The sequence below is a fragment of the Phalacrocorax carbo genome, chromosome 2 (genome assembly GCF_963921805.1).
Source record: "Phalacrocorax carbo chromosome 2, bPhaCar2.1, whole genome shotgun sequence".
Taxonomy (NCBI): Eukaryota; Metazoa; Chordata; class Aves; order Suliformes; family Phalacrocoracidae; genus Phalacrocorax; species Phalacrocorax carbo.
Window position 1 is genome coordinate 147,193,026 of NC_087514.1, and position 14,297 is coordinate 147,207,322.

General features: G+C 38.9%; 1 protein-coding gene across 7 annotated transcripts in view; it reads right to left on the bottom strand.

The window, feature by feature from the left end:
- Positions 1-14,297, bottom strand: part of NEBL (nebulette) — a 273,257-nt gene that overhangs the window by 125,516 nt on the left and 133,444 nt on the right. The gene's annotated exons all lie outside the window — the stretch shown is intronic.

Here is a 14,297-nt window from a genome sequence, read left to right on the forward strand (position 1 = left end):
CAAGGTTAACTGTTCATAAGAAAGATTAAATAGGTTTTAGTACAGCATTGTTATTAAACCATACAAAAAGCATACTTGAAAATTCCTCTTAAGACACAGCAAAGCATTACTTTACGCACCTACAGAGTTCAGGCTTCACTGTTTGCCTTCAGAAAGCTATTAGCTACAGGGGACTGTAAATTGCCCAGGTCATTTGGAGCAATGACTCTAACATAAATAAACTTTGCTTAGCAATTAAAAATATGTCTGCTTGCACACAACTGAGGGTTGCATGACTGCATTTGAATAAAATTAATCATGCTTTCTATCATCACGTTTGACACTGCCTCAGTATCATATAAATGCAACAGTCCTATTGTATCAGCACAAGAAAACTTCAAAAAAAATCTAAAAATGTTAACAATATTCTATAGTTCATTTTAGGAAAACTTTCCTAGATCATACCAAAAGCACTAAGCACACACACCCAGGCTTAAAGTACTAGTGGTTTGCTAAAGCATAATCCTAATATGACCCTAAAAAATGGTTTGTATAATGAACACAGAAGATGAAACAATGTGGACCCTGTTTAGCAGTGAAGGACGTGTGACCAAATAAGACCAAAAAGCGTAGCAGGATGGCCCCTGGCTTTCAGGCTTGCACACAAGCCACAGGATTTCCCTTGATGCAATAATCTGCTGGCATGGCATTTGGAGTTGACCACACAGATCTACCAAGAGGCTTGGCCTCCTGTACTCTGATGTCTAAAAGTCTTTGGAACAAGTGTGCAGATTTATTGTTTCAGCAAACCAACACGAGAATGCAGTTGTGCCTTTACATTTCCTGGCATTTTTGTAATGAAAATAACAAGCTAACATGAGATGAATCCCAACCTGAGAAATACAGTCCACCCCAGTGAGATATTACCAGAGAGTCTCAGGAGAATGACACCAACCACTGTGCTGGCAGAGGACTGTCCCAGATGAAAAAGGAAGGCAGGACAGTCAGGGGCCATCAGTACACCTCACTGGCAAAATCGGCCAAAAATGTCTATAATTCAGGTCTCACCTGGAATTTACACCACTTGCCTCCAGAGAAGAAATAACTCTACAACCCACCCATGGTTTGGATAGAGTTGAGAAGATAAAAAGGAACTTTGCTGTGAGGGCAAACTGTTTGCGACCATCTAGATTTCTTGTCTTATGCTGGGCATGAGCAGAACGGGAGACACACAGAAACTCAGCTTCAGTGGTGGAGTTGGAGACAGACAAAGGGAAAGAGAGGGAAGACTCTGGTCTGGTAGAATAGCCAAATACCAGATCTCAGCAGTAGAAAATACAGGAGACTGGGAGATCTTGAGCTATGGTTCTTCACACATTAAACCTGGAGCTGCCTTGGTTTGCATGTACCAACGAAGCACGTAAAGTTACAGCTGATATTTCAAATCAAAGTGTCTCTGCCTACCATTCATTCTGTTTATGAATCCATGCTAATTTAACCGTTTATCCAGTAGGACTGAAAAGGATGATCAGCACGCTACTTCCCTCTAAAATTGAGAGCTTTCATGCTATTTCCATAAAATTCTGTATAAAATTGATTTAAAGCATCACATACACAGGTGCAAGATCCATGTTCAACTTTTTCAGGCAAAACAGGGACTCAGATCTGAATTCTGCTTTAGCTCAAAGTAACTGTATGTTAGCTACTCTGATTTCTCTCTACTTTCCTTGTCTTTCTTGCTTCCTCCAACTTTTTATGAAAAAAAGGTCTGAAAGTGAAACTTTTCCAATGGCAGAGATACATAGGCAGCACAGAGACATAGCAACCTACATCTGAAATTAGTGCCCCACACAAGAGACTATCACTTATTCTGAGCACAGAAAAAGGATTGCCCTTGTTTCTGTTATGAGTAACTTTGAAAGGCTCCACGTTGCAGCAAAAGCATTTGTGAAATTTCAATACCTTTCAAAGTAAAAAGTATCCAGGAAGCTCTTATTGCAATAGGTCAAATGCAAGAACTACATCCACATCTATAGTTATATGGCCATTAGTACAATTATTATCAATAATGATAGTAAGAATTTTAACAAGGTCTATAACTTTTACATTTTATACTGTTTCACATATTCACATCAAGCAAAGAAATACCAATACCTGAACTTTACAAAAAGCTGCATGAAACCAACAGGCAAGGAATTTCTCAAAGCCTGTATTCCCATATGATCTTCTTTTCTCAATCTTTTATTTGTATCAAGTAAAGGACTGTAACTCCTTGTGATAAAAGTCTTCCATTGGTATTTTCTATAGTCTCCTAGATTTCCATCATGTCTGTCTTTGTTTAGGAAATCCACCACAGAGCCATTGAAATTCTGCAGTGCCTAAAACATATGCCTGTCACTTAAGTTAAAAAAGTATGCATTTAACTTATTTTAAAATGCTTATCAGTCCACCTTGCAGAATGGGAAAGGAGACAATACTCTTGAACTCCTTCGGGCCTGAATAATCTTTTTGTTTGAGGAATGTGTAGAACTACTCTGCAAATATAAGTTGGCACTGTTCCAAATGTGATTTTTGTGACACCACCAAAGAAAACCTGACAGAAGTTTTCTAGTGCAACTCTGGAGTAAGCAATCTCTTGCTCAAACTAACATCCACAAACCTGTGAAGGAGGTGGCAGCCTCCAAGGTATTTAGGACTTTATGGGTCAAAGTAACAACTTTAAATGACTCTTGGAAACATGAATGTTGGAAACAGGATAGAATGTAGAGCATTATGCATTCCTCAGTTCCACACCAAACGCCAGAATCTCCTAGACTCCAATTCTTGCCTATGAACTGTTCTCCAAAAATCACAGGTTTCATCTAAAAACAAAAAAAAGGGTTTTTTAGCTCTCTGGGAACCAGAGAAACTGTTTAAAAATGAAGTCTGAGTGTGCAGAGACCCTGCAAAAATTGTGAATTACTGGTTAATCTCTGTCAGCACTTTATGGAGTTCATGGTTATGAGGACTTCAAAATCTGTTCATTGTTTCCTGCCAAGTTTAGCAGTGGCTAAAGCAAAATGCATTAGTATTTAATATTTTGCTTTCCTTTCGCCATACTTGCTTTACAGATTTCCCTACCAGCAGTTGGTTGGGTTAACTCAGTATTTCTCCTGCTGTCTGCTACAGAGGTAGGTAACCAAGGACGATGAGAGGTAGGGGAAGAAAGAACAACAGGAAGAGACAAGGATTTCTCAGTAGGCTGTGCTGCCTGAGCACACTAAGAGACTGCAATGCAAGTAAGCCAATAAAAAGGGCTAAGAACTGTCCATTTCTTTTGCAGAAGGCAATGATGGAGAAGTTTGTTCTGATCCAGTGGTGATGGTATAAATATTGGTGGGAACAGGGCTGCTAGAGAGAGGAATGAAAAGCTCACTATTTAAAAGACCTGTCAGTCACATTGGTATTGAGCAGAGGGGAAAGATGAGAGTGAAGAAAGCTTTATGAAGGTGGAATACATTAAATCTAGAGCCAAATGTAAAGACTTTTATCACAGAAATTAGTTCCACTGAGCTTCCAACTCATCAGCCCACCTAAAACATTACATGGACATTCTCACGTAATTGTCAAGCACTGTTATATATCAATACCCTGGCAAATTACGTCTACCTGTTACTTGGAAAAGCAGACATCGATTAGCCTTCAGGAATAAAATTCAAAGTCCGCAAACTGGCAAGATTAGACCACTGCAGTTATGAAATATCTTTTCTATTATTGAAGGTATGCAGGTCTAAGAATTGAATTGTAAAATCGTAATTATCAAAATAAAGCCTAGAGAACAAATGCTAATAATAGTAAAGATAGTAAGAGCAGTAGAGAGATTTTAGTTGTCACTTTTTTTTTTTTTTTTTCCACACAGCAAAGAGAAAATACTCTTTTGGCTTAGTTTAGGACAATTTTGAGAAAGACGAGTTGGTCAAGAAAGCAACAGAGTACTGAATAATCACCAGTGCGTTCAGATTAAATTAACCTGAAGGAAAAACAAAAGCATTTTACTATTGCATCTACTTCCATTTCCAAAGGAATACAGTATGAGAAATTAAACAAATTGGATAGAAAATCAGCTGAAAGGATAAGCCTGTTGACATAAATTTAGAAGAGCTTCGGAATTTCTTTTCAGACATTAAAAATATTTTTTCATAAAGCCCCATCCAAAGTAATGTAAAAACCTCAAAAGAAAGCCTCCATATCCAACATCATGAATATCCACTTCAAAAAGAGGTATTAGGACTAACAAATGAGACTAGAAGGAAAAAAACCCAGAAAGTTTAAAAATGTGTCTTGGAGACTAGAAAGGGAAGGGACAAGATTAGTGTTACAAAACAGAGTAAGATTTTAGAAGTATATGAAAGCAAGAAATTAAAACTCCCCTAATTACGCAAATAAAAAGAAAATACAAAAAAAAGCAGCTGTTCTCCAGACAGAAGACAGAAAGAATTCATTCAACCCAGAACTATATTCTTCATCAGTTTTAAGTAAAAATTATGATACTCTGAGAGGGATACAAACAAATAACAACAAAAAAGAAAGATAGCTAATGGAGTTTGTAAAGGAAATTACCAAACAGGAAACCAAATTAAAATGCAGATTTTTATGTCCCCAAATTAAAAGAATCTGGAAATAACTAACCGAGAGCAGTGAACCTGGCACTCTGAAATCACAAATCTCGTAATAAGGACTATTAAGAATCTATCAAATCAAGCATGGCAACACAGAGAAGAAATACAAAAGAATAAGGTTTGTGTATTAATTTAGAAAATATGGAGATTGATCTAAGAATTGCCAATTCAGAGATAGGTAAGAGATCAGCTGATTGCACAAATACTTCAACAAGCTGCGCTGATAGCAGAATGATGCTGCAATGCTGAAAGACTCCCAAGAGGAACCATCTCAATGGCCTTATTGGGATTAATTTTATTAAACCATTTTATTAATGAGGTATGGCTGTAAAGAAAATTCTCTATGAAAAACTGATCAGGCTTGAGGTCTGAAGTAATAGGATGGAATTTAATATTACTTAATGCAAAAATACATTCTTCAGAGAATTTCTGCTGCAAGTTATAAGTTTGATAGTTGGAAAGAGGTGCACTTGCATATCTGAATCAATCACACAGTGACTGCAGGCCACCAAAATGACCGTGAAGAAAAACAAACATAATCCTGAAATTAATCATGCAAGGTATTTTTAAAATCTCACAACAGCATGAAAAACACACTTGTCCGCTGTACTCGAAAGAAGTGTGTTCCCATCGGAATGGGTAGAAGCAGGACTTTGTGGAATAGTGAGAACCTTTGCACAGGCACATGAGAACTAATTGCTTGTTCAGCATCTATAACAAAAGTCTGAGAATGACATCTCTCTCTAAACAGGTAACGGAGGTAGAAGTGCCATGCAGTCAAAAAGACAATGCTTGCACACAAACAGACATAGCCCTACCATGAAGAAATGTATTAAAAAAGAATGGATTAAAGCCCTGATTTAACTTTATGGAGTTTGACCTGATTTTTGAGAAGTTTGTATGATATGCTTGTCCACAAACGAGGACTAGAGGTGATGACTGAAGACACCCCCTCTCATACTGTTTCCTATGTTCCCAAATTACCACTGACAAAGTTTGCACACATAAGTAACAACCACCAGCAGCCGTACCATTCAGCTGTTCTGTCATTTTCATTATATCTTTAAACAATTTTGCAAAGGCCCTCAGGATCATTACCCCCATTTTGTAGAAAAGGAAACAGAAGTGATGTAGCTTGCCAGAGGCAATGAAGAATGCCATCAGCAAGGTTAGGAATAAAGAGCAGACCTTCCAAATCGAGGTGTAACAAGCTGTACTGCCTTGTCTTAGTACAAACGAGCGAGAGTTGATCCATGCATTCAACGATGTCTAAGAGAAATTGTCTAACAAGAAACACCTAACACCTGGTTAGACACTGAACGCCAAAAATCTCAAGGCCTTCAAGATCAGGCTAAAAACATGCATGACAAGACTTCTGTGAGGAAGTGCTGTCAACAGCTGAGGACCTGACTCAGTGGCCCTTATAATGCAATGTTCCTAACTGGAGTGAGTCAAAGTGCTCATTCAACAGGAAAAGCTTCCTGAAACCCCTCTCTTCTGCCCACCCAGTCCTGAAAAACCGATAAGAAACAGGACTGAGCAAATGGACCCATTTCTGTGCAGTACACATCTCAGAACAGAAACCAAACACAGTGCAGGATACGCAGCTGAATGAAGGAATGCCAGACTCACAGGATACAATTTAACAGCCAGCTTTATTAGTTTAACAGAGAAGGACTGTGTGCCTCAGCTCTCAACTCTCATTTTATCTGGAGTCAGTGTCAGAAAAGGTCGTGTGGCAAAATACAAACAAGTTGCTAACATGGAGCAGACTTCCTTGGATTGCCTGAGTTCCTCAAGGTGTTCTGGACCATAGGAATATCCTTCCCTACAGACACAAGCCTACCAGCTAACTCCTAAGTCTCAGTTATACCTGTGGGATGTACCTAATCCCCAAGCCTCATGTATACATCTGGCATATATTTATACACTGCTCCCAAAGCAACAGCAACGCTACATTTCTGGCTATCTGCCTTCCCTCCTGTATCACAGACACACACACACAGACAGACACACACAGACAGACACACACAGACAGACACACACAGACACACACACACACAGAAGGACTGTGCTATCTTCTGCTGATCCGGACTCAAAAATCATGGCAAACGTCAGTTCCCACATCTGACAGATGCAGTATGTCATCAGCAAAGTTCAGGCCCAGCATATCAGATGTGATAACTCCCAAAGCTATCTTAGTTATCTACCGTTAACGTTTTGAGGCTCTATCAGCTGCAGCCTGGCTCACTGGTTATGCACTAAGCTTCCCTGTTAGGGGTCTCTGACCAGGCTAATTTTGCATGTGGCAATAACCACCTAATCAATCCATGTCTACCCAAGTCCTAATGGATATCCTAATGCATACCCAGACATGAATCTTCCTCCTGACATCCTCCACAAACATAAATTACAAGTTTAGTGCACAGACCAGACAAGTCTCAGTGACCCCTTGACAGGGCAAACAGAGGTCATGCAACAAGCTGATTTTCAGCACCCACTATTTCCACCCTTCCACTTTATGAATTTTAAAGCCTGTAGCTGTAGTTAGTATCACTCTCCAGTCTCAGAGGAACACAGCTTCAAAGTGACAATTGGTTTCTAAGCAGGATATAATAATGTTTCCATTAGCAAGAACTGCAGCACAATAGGAGCAGATCTTTAGAATGAAACTATTCTGGGACATAAAGTCTGTGTTTTACAGCATGGGGGAGTAGCTATGGTCTAGCTCTACTCTGGTCCAATGGACTGGATACACTTTGGTCGTTGGAGTGCATCATTCAGTTTAGTTTCATCTGGAATGAATCTACTTTGCGTGCTCCAAGACAGTCCTGCAATGCCAAGGAAAGTGTGGTAGGATGATCAGGAGATTCACCTGAAAACAACTAAAACGCTAGTGGGGCCAAAACCATCTTACTCTTGACTAATACCTGGTCTGTCAATTGCCATGGCCGTGCAAGAACACTTGCATGTATGTAAGGAACAGATATCCCGGTTACCTTTGCACCTCAGCCACCTCTTCAAAAATTTGCCATTCACGGCTCAGAAAGGCTTTCTGGCTTGTAACAGAAAGGCTGAGAAGACAATCAGATGTAATGAATAAAGCCTGTTGATGTCAGAGAGGATCTAGGGTCAGGTGCATAATTAGTAATCCTTTTTAACCCTAACTCCATAAATTCAACACAGCTATGTATAAACAAGGAAGCAATGGGTTGGTCACTCCTTGGTAGGGCTGAGCCACAGCTGTGGCTACAAATGGCACAAGGTACTAAGCTCACCAATGGAATCATTGGTCTCACTGATGGCACCATCATGGCTCTGCCACTGCTCAGTAATGCATGTTTTGGGAAGGTACCTAAGAAAAACAGGCTTCCCCTTGCTAAGAACCTTCCAGTTTCCTGCTATCAGCATAACAGAGCCTTCCTGAGCCTGTGGCTGGATTTGGTTCACAACTGTTAATATTTCCTGATGGATTTAACTTTCGCATGCTTGCCTAATCCTTCTTGTAATGAATTTTATATTTCTAGGCTTCACTGTCTCCTATATTAATGAGTTTCACAGTTTGATTATATGCCACATATTTGTTTTTCTTTTAAGTATGATGCCTGACAGCTACACTTCCTGGTCCTAGTTCTTGCCTTACAAGAAACAGGACATAATCACACTCACTCTTCCAGGTCTATCCTACCTGTGACTTTATAAACTTATTCCATGTGATTTTATTTTTTTTTTTCATGCTGAAAGCTCAATCCTTATTTGTGTCTTCTCAGTATCTTTTCTACCTATTTTCAATATAGGCTGATCATTTAATCTTCAATCCCTCAGTACTTTCAGAGCCTTCTGTAACTTTTTGACACCTTCATTGATAATTCCGCTTAATGTTCTATCACCAACAACCTTTTTTGAGCCTTTCATCCAGTTCACTTCTGTTGAAAAGGAACCTGGCTGCTAACTGAACTTCTCAATTCAAGACTGCATGCCAGCTATTATCTGAGCCAGAAACACACGCTGCACAGAAAGGAATGCTAAACAAAAGGCAGTGCCAAACAAGTGACCTCATTCCACGCCTGCTACCCTTGCCCTGGTCGTATCTACAGCTCTCCTGGAATGGGCAAAGAAAACCTTTGTCCATCTCCCTTGTGCTCACAACACTGCAGCCAAGGGCAGCCCAACCCACATCAGAGCAGGTCTCCCTGCTGAGCAGGCAAGAAAACACGAGAGATGAGATGGAGGCACCTTCCCAGATTCTCCGAATCCTTCATTTCCCATCAGTGGTGCCTGAGGGAGCAGCACTACTGAGTGGCTCCAGCTTGGCAACAAAATGGTAGCCAGTATCATTCCAGATGAAAGGGGACAAAGTGGCTTTGTCCCACTAGCTGAGAAGAGGAGGGCACAGGATCCCTGCTCAGTATTGGTATGCTGAGGCACATCCTGAAGACACCCAGACCTTGCCCTGATACAAACTCTGGGGCTTGCCACAGCTTCCCTGTAAGCCAATCCTCCCCTTCTCCCCCCAAAACCACCTCTTCTGGGCCAAAACCCACACCAGCCACAATATCCTCCTCAGCTGCTTCCCCACTTACTATTCTGGAAACTGGGAAGAGCTACCCTATTATGCCAAACCCTATAAAAATCAGTTAACCCAGCAACATAAGTCACACAGTCTGGGGTATATTTCTCTCCTAAAGGCTGGAAAAGGGCTGGGCTGGCCAAACCAGGTAGGGGTTCACTTTACACCATCATTCCCTAGAAGAAAGGGGGAAGCTGATATAAAGCAGGGGCGCAGTAGGAGCGAAGCTCAGAAAGGCTGAAAACAACCAGTTCAAAACAACCACCTCTCAATTGACGTTTTCCTCAGAGTAGACTTTCCCAAGTCACTACAGGGACTGAGGTTCAGACCCCCTCCCTCTGTTTGCTGCCTGTGGCTTGCTTAGTGAAATATTCAGTATCTGCCCCTTCAGTCCTTTAGAAAGATGAGGTATGAACAAGGTCACTAACTTACCGAGAAAAGACAAGAGAGACAGAAATAAACTCAAGGCAGATCTGGAAAAAAAAAAACAAAACTTCAGTTTTCCATTAAAATATTGTGGTTGCTAACAGTGAGATTACATTGGTGTGAGCCAGAGAAAGAACCTTTCAAAAAACTACACAAACGTTTCTGTAACTAAATCATTACTGAAATAATACTAAGAGTAGAAAGGTTTAGAAAGTAATACTTGTGTCACTCTAATTCACTACTTGGAAAAGTAAACATCCTCCAAGATCTTTGCAGACACAAGCAGAAACGCATATGCAAACTTTTGCTACTTCGCCTCATGTTAGGATGGTTAAAAAGTTTAATCATTACACTTACTACAGTGCTGGCTTTGTCACAACTAATGTATCTACTAACAGGCTAAGGAAATCACAGACATATGTGTTAACATTAAAAAAAAACAACTGAGTGCCATAGAGGACCAGATACACCTGCTGTCAAGGTCAATGAAATCTGTGAGCACCGTTGCGGTGACATATTCAAATCTCAAGGGATCAAGATTAAAGATGGTATGAGCTTTAGAAGAAGCAGAGCATCTTTTTCTTCAGCAGGAGGTTTACTGCCTAAGATGCTGCCCTAGCAACTGATGGATAGTACAAAAGCATCACAGAATCACAGAATTAAGAGCTGGAATGATAAGTGGGTGATGGACAATATAGGAAAACAAGGAAATTAGACATTATCTTTTCCTTGCAAGCACATAACTACTCAAGGATCTCTGGAGGTGCTAACTCCTGGTTCTCAACTTTTTGGCTAATTAATTTTTTCTCATTCTAAAAGCTTCATTTTAATCAGCTCCCAAATTTGAGCTACTATGAAGAGTTTTTATTTTAATTCTTTTTTAGTATATGTAAAAAATACTGGCTTCAAAAATATGTACTCATTAAAAATAATGAGTGATTTTGATAGTGCTTAAATATATTCAAGTGACACAGGAAAAAGGAGTCGGGTTTTTTGTCATGATTTAGTAGCTTAGTACCACAACAGAAAAAGCCTTATATTTAAACATCAGAAACCTTCCAAGTTAAGTCTTGAAGTCACTAGTGTTTAGAGACTCAAGTCCTTTAGTCAGATGACAGACTAGTGCTTACAGCATTTGCCACAAAACACTTTTTATAGCTGTCTTCATTACAGCTTGGAATTTTTTATTCCATAAACTACAGTACAAAGAGGTATGAGCAACACTGCAGCAAAATGTGAAAATAGCATAACCACCAAGTTATTGCTCACATTTACATAGCTCTTTTAGCCTCCAATTAGGAAGTTCAGAGTTTTAAATAAGTACATACTGACCTAGAGGTTTACTTCTTTATCTGTAACACATGCGTCTGTTGACAAGATATGGTAATTACTGTGGATTAAAAATGAAGTCCATGAAATGTTATGTTACCTGTTTGAAGACTATGTAGTAGTTTCTTAAATTACTGATGTCTTTCATATAAGCCTTGCAGTATGAATGTTATACCACAAATAGAAGACAAAACAAGTAAGACAGAAAATTCTATCTTTTTCTCTTGTATCTCTTAACTAGATATTTCTATTTTATTATTATAAAAAGCCCAGATCAGAAGAAGCCCAAGAGGTATTTTTCTAGACTGGATTTAATGTTTTGATCATCAAGAAATAGACCATTCTTTACTGAATTAAAGTGTATCGCATGTAAAGCAATCAACCCAAATACAGGTATAACCAAATGCAGGTTCAACTTAAAATTTACCAGTGCCAGTGACATAAATGAATACAATGCTTTTGATTACGGAGTTGAATGACACTGTTGTAATGTATCTCAAATAGATATTTTAATTATTCTTCTGTAATGCTCAGCTTTGTTGCTGTGTTCTAAAGAGATGCATGATAGGGCATCCCTATCAAAATACTTAGGTTATCATTTGATTAAATTCTACTTAAAGTCTGCAGTTTTGCAACCAGTTTACAATTAGCATTCATTTCTCATGCATAAGTTGACCCACTTACACAATGCAGTAAATCCATACCTTTGGGGACTTTTCTGGACGGCTTGTTTTACTTCCACCACACAATTCATTTTATTTTGTCAATATGGTGAGCAAGGTTACAGCCATCCTGTCAAACGTATTTATTTAAATTAGAATCAGAAAGACTATACTATTCCCTGTGGAACTTCACTGAAAACTTTCTGAAACTTCAAGATATATTTTAACAACATAAAGGCTCTATAACTTCTGTAATCAGCTAATTTCATATGAAAGCAGTGATATGGAAGAAAATAAGCAATAGTTAAAGCAATTTTTTCTATAAACTTATAAAAAACCCACCTGAAATCCTAGAAAAAAAACATAATAAACTACGATATCACATTATATTTGCTAAAAAAGGAGAGAAAATAGTTTTTTCTAACCAAGCCTATAGAATGAAGCCAGATGGAATAAGACCATTGAAGAGGCAGCTATGTAGGCGTCACATCTGCTTGCTTTGACTGCCAGAGATCCACTTAACCTAAAATATTTCCCCCTACTTCTCTGAGGACAGTTTCAGCTTCACATTTGTGAGGGTTCTTTTGAGGTCAGTTATCCACCCTCACCGTGGGGCTGCTGAAAGGGAGCCTTCCCCAAGCAGAAATTGTCCCAAGGTCACATACCATTCAAGTCCAAATAGACTTACATCTGACAGACAAGCAATTCCATTTTATACAATCTGCTGATGTGGTGTGTCTCTCACACATTGGTAGCTCACCACAACTTCCGTATAGGCTTGGGGTTAGTTTGTCAATGGACTTACCCAAATGCCTATCTGAATTTACACATCTAATGCTATTGTGGGCAGTACGGGATATAACAGGTTAAACAACTCACACCCATTATAAATCCCTATTTCCAATGCTAACAGTTCTTCCAAATGCAGTTGCCTCTCTTGGGCAGGGGTTTGTTTTCCAGCTTCTCATTGATAAAATGCTTCTGTTCTTTCTGGTGAAGAGTTATGCATCTTTCCACCTGTGTTACAAAAGAAGCAGTCATATAACAATGGCACCGATAGACCCTAATGCTTTTCCTGCTCTGGACCAGGAAGCTGATCTTCAGCAGGTGAAGAATGTCATCATGTTAGGAGATATCTGTTTTACTACCCCTATGGAATATGACCTCATGTGACTCTCTTATACACTGCCACAGACTGAAAGTCCACCTGCTCAAGAGAACTTTACCAGTAGTTAAAGTCAACTGAATTATTCAGTTCCACCTGTACTGACAGATTCATACATAACAACTGCAACGAGTATGTGACATTCCATAAAGCATCCTTCAACTTGTCTTTTGAAGGTCTAAAAATACTGTTTCTTCCCACATGCTGGGAGCTATTGTCATGTACATCACAAGGATTAAGAAAGGGAAACCACCAAAGAGAATGTGAAAAAGTTACAGGGACAGCAAAAGTCGTCAGCGCCGCCCCTGATGAATCATGAACACGCTGCTCTGGATTCTCAGTGATCTTTTCCTCCCAAACAGCTCTAAAACTCCCTAGCAAAGGTTGTGCCTCCCTCTACCTCTAATGGAAGGCTGACATAGAAGATAATGGTTTACTCTAGGTGCCACTTACTGGATTAGCATGAATACTTTAATCTCGGTGCTCTAGTTCTTCATGTAAATAAGGACTGCATAAAAGGGGATTCCAATACCTTCCCATTTCTTAGACAACTCTGAAAACCATTTCATTCAACATAGTTAAAGATGTGAGAAAGAAGCTTTGAGGAAAACTCCACAAAGAAGTTAATGGTTGTTTTTACATTTTATAGTGTGTGGAATATCATACTGTGCAGTACATAAACAGTAAATTAAAGAAAATATTATAAAGCTGAATGCCTGGTGACTATTGTTCTACATGGGGATCAAAGCAGGAAGAAGCAGACAAAGCGGCACGCCATTAAATAACTTAAGACTTTTTACCAAAAGCCTAGGTAAAAAATCCATATACATAGGGGCTATTTTAACACTGTCTTTTTCTAACTTTGCATAATATTTTGATAATGATCATTAAAAAAAGATTTTTCTTTTTTAAGTAGAATACACATTGAGGTTTGAAATGCATTCCCAAAGGTTTCCAGTTGCGCACTTAGCACTTCTATCTAAAATATTACTTACATTTCCTTAGACTCATCATTTCTTAAGCATGTCTTCAGTCATTTTATAAATTTCTGAAAGCTGTACAGTATATGAAAGCTATATAAAAATCTGCAAAAAATACTCATAGTCATTGAAAATCAATGTGATTCTTTTGCTAAGTCATTTCTAAAGCATTTATTAGGACTCTACATTTCAAGGCAGAATTACTTCTGCTTAGTTAAAATGAGAAGTCAAAAAACTTCAACACAGAAACATTAGAAAACCAAAGGACCTGGGGCTTCTCAGAATTTCCATTTTTACGTATCTACACAAAGCAAGCTTAGAAGATAAATTCAGAGAAGGGACAAGATTGGACAAGACTCTATGCATGTACATTCACTGCACAGAAGCACAGTAGGAACTCTACCTTCTTGCAGAGATACGCTTGTATGAGCAATAGGAATGACATATTCAACCTCCTAGCTTCCAGCCAAAGAAAAATGCTGCTGAATGCAACTGGTAGATGCTTAATCACATGAATTATATGCAGCA